We start from the raw sequence: 14,316 nt of genomic DNA on the forward strand, positions 1-14,316 counted from the left end.
GGGCCCCCAAATTCTTTCAAATGGCCGTGATCATAGTCCACATTATATAAGCAGGGAGAGCAAGAAATGAATCTAAAAGAGCGAATGCCGATGGTTGCAGTGAAATTGAAGCTTTGGCTACTGTACTTTGTTTATTACTTTTTGATTACTATGAGTAATATTTGGTTATAGCGCTACCGGTTTCATTCCTTTTTAGTTTTTTTTTTTTATTTGAATAGGGAGGGAAGAAAAAAAATTTAATTAAATTATAAATACACAGATTTCTATATCACACACTTAAATTATAAAATGTACTTTTATTTATTTTACTAGCCATAAAAAAAAAAAAAAAAAATTGTGCCATTGTTTTAGAGCTTTTCGAAAAAGCTCTTTTAGGCACCAATCCGAAACACAGAAGCCTATAATGGAGCTTATAGTAGAGGTAGTTCAAGGTGCTCCAGTCCTCGTTGCTACCATGAAAACCTCTCCCAGTGCCGATACTAAAACTAAATAAAAATGAGTATAAAAAATAAAATAAAAAAAAGGAGGTTGTAATAGAGCAGCTTCAATAAAACACATTTATTGGGAGCAAAAGGAACCACCAAAAACCTGCATTAAATGTACCAGATACCATCATACTACAAAAAAAACGTACCAACTGGCATTCCAAAATCTTAAGCTGGCCACCTCAGGGTTCCACGGAACCCTGGTTAAGAATGGCTGCTTTAGGTGGCTGCTGCATTTGTTTTCTTTAATTTTCCAGCCCCCCCCCCCTTTATAATCAACCAGCAACACTGAACACCACACTTCCTTTACTTAGGTTGGTCATGCTCCCTCCTCTTCTGTATCTATAGATGGAGTCATGTTAGTTTAGTTGCAGTAAACCTGAAATCTTTTCAGGTGACAACACTGAAGAAATTACACTTTGCTACAATGTTGTGTAGTGAGTGTACAGCTTGTATAACAGTGTAAATTTGCTGTTCCCTCAAAATAACTCAACACTCTGGGCAGGGATGGACTGGCCATTGGGACCACAGGGAGTTTCCCGGTGGGCCGATGGCTCAGTGGGCCGGCTTCAGTGACAGCGGACTGCTGCCCCCCTCCGCTCCTCTGTCTCTCCCTCCCCGCAGTGCTCACCTGGGGGTAACAAAGAAGCAGGGGGAGGACCAGAGGAGCAGGGGGACGACAGAGGAGCATGGGGGGAGGGGACAGACAGCTGACTCAACAGCTATGGCCTGGGAGTTTCTCACTTCTGCCTAATCTTGTCCCATAAGGGGGGGCACCGAACTGATTCAGGTGAAATAATGTCTAGCTTCTCCACTGGTATTGCCTATAAAAAAAAAAGAGTACCAGTACCAGCCGTTCTACTCTAATAAAGTAGAATGGCTAGTGGCTAGTGAAGGGGGAGAAGGGGCTTGGGTGGCCGGGGGGGGGGGGGGGGGTGAAGGAGTTGTCCAGCCACCATGGGAGAGACCTGTCAAAGTGGGCCAGTCTGGATGAAGTCCAGGGCCAAATTGCTGTCCCAGTCCATCCCTGACTCTGGGCCAGATTCTCAGAAGAGTTACGCCGGTGTATCTACTGATACACCGGCGTAATTCGAATTTCCCGCCGGCGTATCATTGTTTTGCATTCACAAAACAAGATACGACGTCGGATCCTAAATGCAATACAACGCCGACCGATAGGTGGCGTTTACGTTCAGGTCTCATTTGTTTATGCAAATGAGCCTGATACGCCGATTCCCGAACAAATTCGCGTCGCGTAGCCGTTGTTTGCGTAAGCGTAAGGTTACCCCTGCTATATGAGGGGTAACCTTACGCCAGTCCGCCGTATGCCATGTTAAGTATGGCCTCGGGTCCGCGTCGTCTTTTCCCGTCGGGTACGTCGTTTTCCTAAGTCGTTCTTGAATACGACTTTACGTCAATGACGCACACGTCGGCGTCATTGACGTTTTCCGTCGAGAACTGGAGCATGCGCACTGGGCTATTTTAAGCCCGGCGCATGCGCAGTTCGATCGGCACGGGGGCGTGCTTAATTTAAATACAAGCCGCCCCCTTGGAATTACGCAGGGATACGCCGGGCCAATTACACTACGCCGCCGCAAATTACGGAGCAAGTGTTTGGGGAATACGGCACTTGCTCCTGTAAGTTGGGGCGGCGTAGTGTAAATAGCTTACGCGCCGCCGCCGCAGGATCTACCAGAATCTGGTCCACAATGTCTAAACTGCTGGCAACAAAAGTGAGTACACCCCCTAAGTGAAAATGTCCAAATTGGGCCCAATTAACCATTTTCCCTCCCTAGTGTCATGTGACTCGTTATTATTACAAAGTCTCAGGTGTGAATGGGGAGCAGGTGTGTTAAATTTATTGTTATCACTCTCACTCTCTCATACTGGTCACTGGAAGTTCAACATGACACCTCATGGCAAAGAACTCTGAGGATCTGAAAAAAAATGCTGCTCTTCATACAGTAAAGATGGCCTAGGCCAGTGATGGTGAACCTTGGCACCCCAGATGTTTTGGAACTACATTTCCCATGATGCTCATGCACTCTGCAGTGTGGTTGAGCATCATGGGAAATGTAGTTCCAAAACATCTGGGGTGCCAAGGTTCACCATCAGTGGCCTAGGCTATAAGAAGATTGCCAAGACCCTGAAACTGAGCTGCAGCACGGTGGCCAAGACCATACAGCGATTTAACAGGACAAGTTTCACGCAGAACAGGCCTCACCATGGTTGACCAAAAGCAGTTGAGTGCACGTGCTCAGCGTCATATCCAGAGGTTGTCTTTGGGAAATAAGACGTATGAGTGCTGCCAGAATTGCTGCAGAGGTTGAAAGGGGGGGGCTTCAGCCTGTCAGTGCTCAGACCATACGCCGCACACTGCATCAAATTGGTCTGCGTGGCTGTCCCAGAAGGAAGCCTCCTCTAAAAGATGATGCACAAGAAAGAGCGCAAACAGTTTTCTGAAGACAAGCAGACTAAGGACATGGATTACTGGAACCATGTCCTGTGGTCTGATGAGATCAAGATAAACGTATTTGGTTCAGATGGTGACAAGCGTGTGTGGTGGCAACCAGGTGAGGAGGACAAGTGTGTCTTGCCTACAGTCAAGCATGGTGGTGGGAGTGTCATGGTCTGGGGCTGCATGAGTGCTGTCAACACTGGGGAGCTACAGTTCATTGAGGGAACCATGAATGCCGACATGTACTGTGACATACTGAAGCAGAGCATGATCCCCTCCCTTCAGAGACTGGGCCGCAGGGAAGTATTCCAACATAACACCTCCAAGGTGATCAAGGGGTTAAGTGTTCCCTAGGGAGACGTTTCCAATTGTGGGGGGGGGGGGGAGGGGAATGACTGGGAGTACAGAGAGATCGCTGTTCTTGATCACTAGGAACAGACAATCCCTCTCTACTTCCCTGTCAGAACGGGGATCTGTCTGTTTCTGGCTCTCTGTGGAGCGATCGCGGGTGGCCGGCGGACATGCGCATTCGGCACGCGCCTGCTATTGTTCTTGCTCTTAAAGCAGCAGACGCACACCTACGGTGATTCGCACAGCCGTGCCAACCTGCCGCAGTCTAATTATGGCGGATGGTCGGCAAGCGGTTAAAGTGGAAGTCCAGGCTTATTGCCACTACCTAATGGGCTAAAAGGAAAAAAAAAAACCATGAGGAGTTGGAGGGGACCTTGCTGCACGAGCCATCCGATGATAGTACAGCGATCGCGCCGCTGAGCTACTGTGTAGTGACAGGGGCAACTACAGTTTTAACAGTTTGGGGGCCTCTGTAGACAGGCTTTGGCTTTGTTTTTAAGATATTAGTTTGAGGCGCTTCTGAGATCATTCAAAATGTATTGACTGGTGCAACTGACCTCATGAGAGTCTTTTTAGAAAAACTTTGGGCGCCACTCCAGGTTTCAATGTCCAGATCCAGTGACTAATGCCGCGTACACACGACGATTACTTTTTTGAATGTCATTAAAAACTATTGTGTGTGGGCTCCAGAGCATTTTTCATGACGTGAAAAATGGGCATTAAAAATTTAGAACATGCTCTATTGTTTTGGCACCTATGCATTACAGCACCATTGACTTATGGGGTTGTGTCCCGGGGCTGGAGAAGCCAGGAGACAGCCCTATAGGAGTCCATGGGGAATGCACAGGTTTGCTTGAACCCTTGCCAAGCAAACACCAGATGCCATGGGTGTCAGATCCAGTCCCCCAAAGAATGGACAGCCACCGAGAACGTCCAGACCCCCAAAGAATGGACAGCCACCGAGAACGTCCAGACCCCCAAAGAATGGACAGCCACCGAGAACGTCCAGACCCCCAAAAAATGGACAGCCACCGAGAACCTCCAGACCCCCAAAAAATGGACAGCCACTGAGAACCTCCAGACCCCCAAAGAATGGACAGCCACCGAGAACCTCCAGACCCCCAAAGAATGGACAGCCACCGAGAACCTCCAGACCCCCAAAGAATGAACAGCCACCGAGAACCTCCAGACCCCCAAAGAATAGACAGCCACCGAGAGCCTCCAGACCCCCAAAAAATGGATAGCCACCGAGAACCTCCAGACCCCCAAAGAATGGACAGCCACCGAGAACCTCCAGACCCCCAAAGAATGGACAGCCACCGAGAACCTCCAGACCCCCAAAGAATAGACAGCCACCGAGAACCTATAGACCCCCCAAAAGAATGGACAGCCGCCCAAACCTCCAAAGAATGGACAGCCACCGAGAACCTCCAGACCCCGGAAGAATGGACACCCTCCCAAACCCACAAAAGAATGAACAGCCTCCCTAACCCCCCCAACAAATGTCCATTCATGTGACTATTTGGACCCCCAGTGAATGGACCGTCACTCAAACTTCCAGACTCCCAACAAACGTCCATCCATGCAGCTATCAAGGGAAGAAAATCATAATCAGACTTCTGGACTTCGTTAAAAATGTAATGTAGAAGGGATAATTCACTGGCTTGTGAAATATTGGTTATATACTTGGAGCCTAATGGAAGCTCAGCCATTGGCATCCTCAGGGCCGTCTTTAAGGCAGGGCAAAAGGGGAAGCTGCCCTGGGCCTTGTCATTGTTGTGGGGCCCAAAACAGCTGCCTCATACTTGCCAACTATCCCAGTTTAAACTCCCTTGTTCCTTGAAGTTTTAGTCATTTGATGTGTCCTGATATCTCAGTGTGAAGTGCTGCTACTAATGCTGCCCAGCTCTGTTCTATTGACTCACCTGCAGACCCTGTTTTTACATGTAAATAACATTCATATGTAAATAGCAGCAGCATTCATATATAAATCGCTGAGGCTGGCAGCATTCATATGTAAATACAGGTGGCATTCATATGTATATCATGGCCCTCTGCAGTGAAGAGATGATGTGCTGTAACCTCTAGCAACAAATCAGTGAGCAGTATTACTGTACAGTAATCTCTAGCAGCCAAACAAGAAGAAATCATGTGCTGTATCCTCTAGCAACTAATCAGCGAGCCGTAATGTGTGCTGTAACCTCTAGCACCCAGTCAGTAAGTGGTAATGATATGCTGTAACCTCTGGCAACCAAGCACTGATCGGATACAGTAAACTGATCTTAAGTCTAGTTAATATTTATTGTACAGTGGGGATCGAAAGTTTGGGCACCCCAGGTAAAAATTTGTATTAATGTGCATAACGAAGCCAAGGAAAGATGGAAAAATCTCCAAAATGCATCAAATTACAGATTAGACATTCTTATAATATGTCAAAAAAAGTTATTATATTTCTATAATTTTTATCTTTCAAAATGACAGAAAGTAAAAGTTTGGGCACCCTGCAGAATTTATAGCATGCACTGCCCCCTTTGCAAAGCTGAGACCTGCCAGTGTCATGGATTGTTCTCAATTACCGTCTGGGAAGACCAGGTGATGTCAATCTCAAAGGTTTTAAATGCCCAGACTCATCTGACCTTGCCCCAACAATCAGCACCATGGGCTCTTCTAAGCAGTTGTCTAGAAAACTGAAAGTGAAAATAGTTGACGCTCACAAAGCTGGAGAAGGCTATAAGAAGATAGCAAAGCGTTTTCACATGTCAATATCCTCTGTTCGGAATGTAAGAAATGGCAGTCATCAGGAACAGTGGAAGTTAAAGCAAGATCTGGAAGACCAAGAAAAATATCAGACAGCACAGCTCGCAGGATTGTGAGAAAAGCAATTCAAAACCCACGTTTGACTGCACGATCCCTCCAGAAAGATCTGGCAGACACTGGAGTTGTGGTACACTATTCCACTATAAAGAGATACTTGTACAAATATGGTCTTCATGGAAGAGTCATCAGAAGAAAACCTCTTCTACGTCCTCACCACAAAAATCAGCGTTTGAACTTTGCAAATGAACATATAGACAAGCCTGATGCATTTTAGAAACAAGTTCTGTGGACCGATGAGGTTAAAATATAACTTTTTGGCTGGAATGAGCAAAGGTACGTTTGGAGAAGAAAGGGCACAGAATTTAATGAAAAGAACCTCTGTCCAACTGTGAAGCATGGGGGTGGATCAATCATGCTTTGGGGTTGTATTGCAGCCAGTGGCACAGGGAACATTTCACGATTAGAAGGAAAAATGGATTCAATAAAATCTCAGCAAATTTTGGATGGTAACTTGATGCCATCTGTGAAAAAGCTGAAGTTAAAGAAAGGATGACTTCTACAAATGGATAATGATCCTAAACACACCTCAAAATCCACGGGGGATTACATCAAGAGGCGTAAACTGAAGGTTTTGCCATGGCCTTCACAATCTCCTGACCTCAACATTATTGAAAATTTATAGATAGACCTTAAAAGAGCAGTGCGTGACAGACAGCCCAGAAATCTCAAAGAACTGGAAGACTTTTGTAAGGAAGAATGGGAAAGATACCTCAAACAAGAATTGAAAACCTCTTGGCTGGCTACAAAAAGCGTTTACAAGCTGTGATACTTGCCAAAGGGGGCAGTACAAGATATTAACTATACAGGGTGCTCAAACTATTGCAGACACCATTTTTTAGTTTTCTGTAATTTTGAAAGTGTAAATAATGGAAATAAAATCTAACTTTTTTTGACATACAAGAATGTCTAATCTGTAATTTGATGCCTTTTGGAGATTTTTCCATCTTTCCTTGGCTTCCTTATGCACATTAATACAAATTTTTACCTGGGGTGCCCAAACTTACGATCCCCACTGTAGGTCTCAGAGCAGGTGGAGAGCAAAATTGCATGGGGGGGGCCCCACAATTTTTTTTGCCCAGGGTCCAAATCAACATTAAAGATGCCCCTGGGCAGCCTATATATTTCACAATAGTTAAAAAAACTCTGCCATAAATTCCAAACTCTGCTTCAGCCTACCTGGAGAAACGTGGGTGTTCTTGCTCACCTTGGGGTGTTCTAGCTTCCCCTAGAACAGTGGTTCTCAACCTTCTGGCGCCGTGACCCCTTGATACAATTTCCCAGGTTGTGGGGACCCCTAACAGTAAAATTATTTTGCGTGGCAAGACAAGTAATTTGCTCCCCCCACAGACATTTAGCGCTCCCTGAGTCCCTTCCACTCGTACAGTATTAAAACCCCTTATGGTACATTTTAGGATGTACCACACTCTCTTTGTTCTCCTTTCTTTCCCTTGTATCTTTCTCTATCCGTTTTTTTCCCAATCCCTCTCTTGTTGTTTCTCTTATTCCATCTCTACCTTTTCCTCTCCCTTCCTCCTCCTTTTCCTCTCCCTTCCTCCTCCTTTTCCTCTCCCTTCCTCCTCCTTTTCCTCTCCCTTCCTCCTCCTTTTCCTCTCCCTTCCTCCTCCTTTTCCTCTCCCTTCCTCCTCCTTTTCCTCTCCCTTCCTCCCCCTTTTCCTCTCCCTTCCTCCCCCTTTTCCTCTCCCTTCCTCCCCCTTTTCCTCTCCCTTCCTCCTCCTTTTCCTCTCCCTTCCTCCTCCTTTTCCTCTCCCTTCCTCCCCCTTTTCCTCTCCCTTCCTCCCCCTTTTCCTCTCCCTTCCTCCCCCTTTTCCTCTCCCTTCCTCCCCCTTTTCCTCTCCCTTCCATGTATTCTCTATTTTTATTCCTTTACTTACTCCTTGGTGGTGGGCCACAGGAACAGCCCAGCTGGGCGGCCACAGGCTCCAAGGACAGCCCTGCTGGGGGGCCGCAAAACGCAGGGAGGGTGGTGTGGGCTTCAGGAACAGCCCAGGATTCGGTGACCCCTGGCAAATCCTCATTTGACCCCTGAGGGGGTCCCGACCCCCAGGTTGAGAACTACTGCCCTAGAACATTATCCATAAAATGTAATAAAATTAAAGCTGGGAAGGTATGGACATAATAGGCACAGTAGATGATCAGAGCCAGTAAAGCAGATCTCATCAGTAAAGACCCCAAGAGATATACAAGAAACCTTTAAGTTGTTTAAACATAATTTTCCTCAAATTTTAACCACTTAACGCCCGCCGCACGACTATTTACGTCCGCAAAATGGCACGGACAGGCAGAAGGGCGTATATATACACACACGTCCTTGCCGCGGGTCGGGGGTCCGATCGGGACCCCCCCCCCCCGCTGTGTGCGGATTCCCGCGGGGAGCGATCCGGGACGAAGGCATGGCTATTCGTTTATAGCCGCCCCGACGCGATCGCTCCCCGGAGCTGAAGAACGGGGAGAGCCGTATGTAAACACGGCTTCCCCGTGCTTCACTGTGCGGCTGCATCGATCGAGTGATCCCTTTTATAGGGAGACTCGATCGATGACGTCAGTCCTACAGCCACACCCCCCTACAGTTGTAAGCACACACTAGGTGAACACTAACTCCTACAGCGCCCCCTGTGGTTAACTCCCAAACGGCAACTATCATTTTCACAATAAACAATGCAATTTAAATGCATTTTTTGCCGTGAAAATTACAATGGTCCCAAAAATGTGTCAAAATTGTCCGAAGGGTCCGCCATAATGTCGCAGTCACGAAAAAAAAAAAAATCGCTGACCGCCGCTAGTAGTAAAAAATTTATTTTTATAAAAATGCAAAAAAACTATCCCCTATTTTGTAAACGCTATAAATTTTGCGCAAACCAATCGATAAACACTTATTGCGATTTTTTTTACCAAAAATAGGTATAAGAATACGTATCGGCCTAAACTGAGGAAAAAACATTTTTTTATATATGTTTTTGGGGGATATTTATTATAGCAAAAAATATTGAATTTTTTTCAAAATTGTCGCTCTATTTTTGTTTATAGCGCAAAAAAAAAAAAAAAAAAACGCAGAGGTGATCAAATACCAACAAAAGAAAGCTCTATTTGTGGGGAAAAAAGGACGCCAATTTTGTTTGGGAGCCACATCGCACGACCGCGCAATTGTCTGTTAAAGCGACGCAGTGCCGAATCGCAAAACCTGGCCTGGGTATTTAGCAACAAAATGGTCCGGGGCTTAAGTGGTTAAACCCTAAAAAAAAAAAAAATCAAATAAAAAATCCTGTGTAAGAGCAGAAAAAGATGCCCGCTGTTACCTTTAGTCTGAAATGACTCTTCCGTGACTATCACGGATTTCGTTTCACTTTGGGGCTTGCCTTTGACTTGATGGCCAAGCCCAACCAACCACAAACCAAATCACTCTGTCCAGTTTGTCTTCATCGGCCATAGAGCATCTTTAGTGGCCAATGAAGCACTCTTTTTGGGCACCAAAATGGCAGTTGGCAGGGTTAGCCATGAAGTCTGAAGACATCAGATGACTAACAAAAGTGAAACAAAGTATAAATAAACCAGAAAGGCATAAAGGAAGGTTTTCAGAGTAGGAAAGGTAAAAAACGGCCAGCATGAAAATGGTAGGTCCACTTTACTCACAGCGCTCATCCCCCCCCCAAATACAAATGGCTTAAAACTCGACACCAGGTATAGATTTTTTTTTTTGCATAACTACCTAGGTCTAGCTTTGATCAAGTATGCCATACCTGTAGAATCCCTGTGGAAGCTGGAAATCTGAAATCAGTGTTGCCCTGCTGTATAGTAAGCACAGGTAGTCACTTGTGCAGCCCAGGCGCCATTTACAGAGTACAAGAAAAACCTTTCTGGCACAAATGCAACCAACTCGGCACAGGACCCAGAAGGCAGCAAAGACTAGAGTGATTTACAGCCGCTGCAGGGACCCCACAGATATGGAAAATGCATACTTAAAAGTGACTGTAAAGGTTCAAATAAAAAAAAACAACAAACATGTCATACTTCGCTGTGCAGCTCATTTTGCACAGAGTGGCCCCAAACCTCGTCTTCTGAGGTCCCTCAGCGGCTGTCTCGGCTCCTCCCTGCATCAGATAACCCTCCTCTGGGAAGCGATTTCCCAAGGGGGTTACCTTGAGGGCGCTCTCCCGAGTCCAGCATTTGCGTCCATAGACACGAATGCCGGACTTGGCCCCGCCCCCCGCATCATTGGATATGATTGACAGCAGCGGGAGCCAGTGGATGTGCTGTCATCAATCTATCCAATAAAGAATGATGGCAAGACCGGGCCGAGATCAAGCACGTTCGACGCAGGACTTTCAAGGGCTCAGGTAAGTAAACCGGGGGGCCGGCAATTATCGGATGTTTTTTCACCTTAATGCATTAAAATGGATGTAAAGCCACTCTCATCCTTTCTAAACTATTGCCATAGTGCTGATCTATAAGGATATAGATGCCTCCTGCATGTATCCTCACCTGTCAAATGTCTCCCCTCTGTCTGTTATGAGACCTGAAAAACTGCAGATTGTGTGGGTGGGTCTGTTGTCTGGAGCTCTGTGGGTGGAGTCGTGATGCCAGTAGACTCCCCGCCCACCTCTACAATCCACTGGTCAACATGCATTTTCTCTTGTGTATTCCTTACACTAAATTCTGGTATGATCCCTAACATCCAGTCAAAATCCAGAAAAGTAACCAAATAATGGCCCAGATTCAGGTAGATTCGCGCAATATTTGCGTGGGCAAAGAGCAAAATTTTTTCTCTGCGCCCACACAAATATTGCGCTTTGCCCGCGATTCACGGAGCAATTGCTCCGTAAATTGCGCGGGCGATATGCTAAACAGCCGGGCGTAAGGCTGCCTAATGTAAATGATCCCGCCGGGAATCATTTAAATTAGGCGCGCTCCCGCGCCGAGCGAACAGCGCATGCTCCGTCGGGAAACTTTCCCGACGTGCATTGCGGCAAATGACGTCGCAAGGACGTCATTTGCTTCTAAGTGAACGTGAATGGCGTCCAACGCCATTCACGGTTCACTTACGTAAACGACGTAAAATTTGAACGTCGCGAGCGGGAAGCGCAGCTATACTTTAGCATTGGTTGCGCCTGCTATTAGCAGGAGCAGCCTTATGCTAAAGTCGCCGTACGGAAACTCCGTACCTTGCGTGCGCAGGGCCCGCGCAACTTTTGTGAATTGGTGGTAGTATGCAATTTGCATACTATACGCCGATCACAATGGCCGCGCCCCCTAGCGGCCAACGCAAGAATGCAGCCTGGGATGTGAAGGCATAAGGAGGCTTATGTCTGTCACATCCTAGGCTGCAGTCGGTGTAACGAGGTTCCTGAATCAGGAGCACTCGTTACACCGGAGCAAGTAAGCACTTGCGCCGCGCAACCTATGGTTGCGCGGGCGCAAGTGCTTCTTGAATCTGGCCCAATGTCTGTCTCCAGGCTAGTGCATGAGATATGTAAATAACCTGTCACTCACAGCAAGGGGGCAGAACGGACTTAGGTTTTTCTCTGTAAGTCCGTTTTATTTCACTGGAAAAAAAAAAGAGGATTGCTCAGAGCTGAATTAACTCTGTGTGGCAAGACTGGGCACAGGTGATAGGAAATCGTATACCCTACATTGTGACATCAAAAAATAAATACATTTTTTTTCAGGTTTACGTCCACTTTAAAGGTGAAAAAACTGGAAGGTTTACAACCCCTTTAAAAAGTGATGTAAAACAATCCCGTTTAGAATATAAATGAAAGGCAAACATTTATGCATAGATGTAAAAAAAACAAATACCTTTTCTCCCCCCCCTTCTTTTTATGTGATCATATATCCTATTTTCAGCTGCCTAATGTCGCGTACACACGGTCGTTTTTTGTGATGAACTAAAACGTTTTTAAAAACGTCATTTAAAATGATCGTGTGTGGGCTTCACATTAAAAAGACGAAAAAAAATTCGAACCGGCTTCGCTTGTTTATGTCGTTTTTCCAAATGTCGTTTTTTGTGCCATAAAAAAATGATCGTGTGTGGGCTAAAACGACGTTTTAAAACAACGTTTTAAAGCCGCGCATGCTCAGAAGCAAGTTATGAGACGGGAGCTTGAATGGAACAGAGTGCCGTCGTACGTGTTGTACGTAACCGCGCTTTGCTAGAGCATTTTCAGAAAACGATAGTGTGGGCAACGCCGTTTTTTATGAAGAAGTTAGAAAAACTTCGTTTTTTTTTTTTCCATGATGAAAAACGTTGTTTTATTTCATCACAAAAAACGACCGTGTGTATGCGGCATAAGAGCTAGGGGAGGAGAAACAACAGTGCACTGATCTTCCCAGTAAATAGCTGTGTGGGAGAAGGGGGGAGGGGGTTAGAATGTGTCAGGACAAGTCTAATCATTGGCGTGGACCACACCAAGTTCCCAGCATAGCTAGAGAACTGACCACATGTGTTCTCCTGCTTAGTGTTTGTTCCAAACAAAGTGTGGTCAGTTTTTAATAGGAAAGCAGAGGGACCGACAGGAACACCGGGGATTTCACACAAAAGGAAGCAATACAAAGATCAGGCTACTTTATCATACAAGTACATGGTTCGGCAGGCACATACCAGGAATATGAAATGCTGGGTTTATATATTCTTTTAAATTGGTCTAAGCTGGACCAAAACTATGCAATAAAATCCATACCTGGAATTCAGTTTTAACCACTTCAATACTGGGCACTTTCACGCCCTTCCTGCCCAGGCCCGGTTTGCACCATGTGATCAATTGTACACAAAGAATGGCATGATTGTTTACAATCATCATGTGATCTGCTGCGATTGGTCAGAGCAATCACATGGTACCAGCAGCAGCCCTGTACAGTGATCGCTCATAGGCTGCGTCGAGTAGACACAACAGGTGACAGATTGCGCCTTAGCATGGCCTGTGGGGCTCACGCGAGGCATGATCAGGCATGATGTCATATGACAGCCTCCCGGGACGAAAGTCCCGTCCAACCATCGTCATTTGAAAATAGGCTGGGCGGGAAGTGCTAAAAAAAAATATATAATTATATATATATATATATATATATATATATATATATATATATATATATATATATATATATATATATATATATATATATATATATATATATATATATATATTTTTATTTTCAAAAAGGAAGACTACCTCAACCCCACTGTTAACCCTTCCAGGAGGCACAGGTGAAGTCCCAGTCTCTTGGGGAAGCTAGGAGTTGCAAATCCCAAGAAAATTACCCCCTACAATGGGCTGGAGACAGTAGCAGGGAAAGAGAGCAGTGTATATTTTTTGTAGAAACCAATTTTCAGTGGTATGAAATATTTTGGGTCTAAGGTCCCCAGACCAGAGAACCAATGCTGGGTCCCGGGACTGCTGCGACTTCACCCAGTCCACAGCATCAGATGATGGCATCACTACCCTGATGCTGCCATGGGTCCTTGTATGGCCTCCCCCCCTATACCACATACTCTTACCACTTCTACATGTTGTGCTGAATTCACAGGCACTCCAATAGGTGCCACTATCGGGCTCCTACTCCCGGGACCCCCCCTACATATCATCACCTATATTGTTATTAAGACTAGCAGGACATTCCTTCCTTGTGTCTCCCCCGGCTACCGCATGGGACCCTGCAGGGTTACGCCCGCTCCTTCCATCTTGGCGGGACCTGTCTAGATTTTCTCCTGAGGAAGCGGATTTTTCCGCGAAACTAGTTGAGACTGCCATAACCCTCAACCCATCGTGTTTTTCTCATCGGGGGATCTTCAGTTTGGTGTTGTCATAGGTTATCATTATTTTAATTGTGTGACCTTGTCTGTTTATGTTTTGAATAAAAATGTATTTTTTGTTTTAAATACTTATCCTCATTTATGTACCTGTACCGCGATAGTCCCAATTGGCCCATTCCTTCCCCCTTGGTTCTCTGGTCTGGGGACCTTAGACCCAAAATATTTCATATGATCTCAGGATGATGGTACCTCCAATGCTTGTATTTACATATCTTACCCAGAGGCTCTTACTTCAATTTTCAGTGGTGTTTAAAATGTTATATTTAGTGATAAGAGGAAAGCTCAACCAAGCTCTACCGCTATAGAACATAGTTGGTGTGTAG

At 45.7% G+C, this 14,316-nt stretch overlaps 1 protein-coding gene across 2 annotated transcripts in view; it reads right to left on the reverse strand.

Annotated features, from left to right (window-relative positions):
- RAB11FIP5 (RAB11 family interacting protein 5) overlaps positions 1-14,316 on the reverse strand; it is a 140,314-nt gene that overhangs the window by 15,325 nt on the left and 110,673 nt on the right. The gene's annotated exons all lie outside the window — the stretch shown is intronic.

The sequence above is a fragment of the Rana temporaria genome, chromosome 1, assembly GCF_905171775.1.
Source record: "Rana temporaria chromosome 1, aRanTem1.1, whole genome shotgun sequence".
NCBI classification, from domain to species: domain Eukaryota; kingdom Metazoa; phylum Chordata; class Amphibia; order Anura; family Ranidae; genus Rana; species Rana temporaria.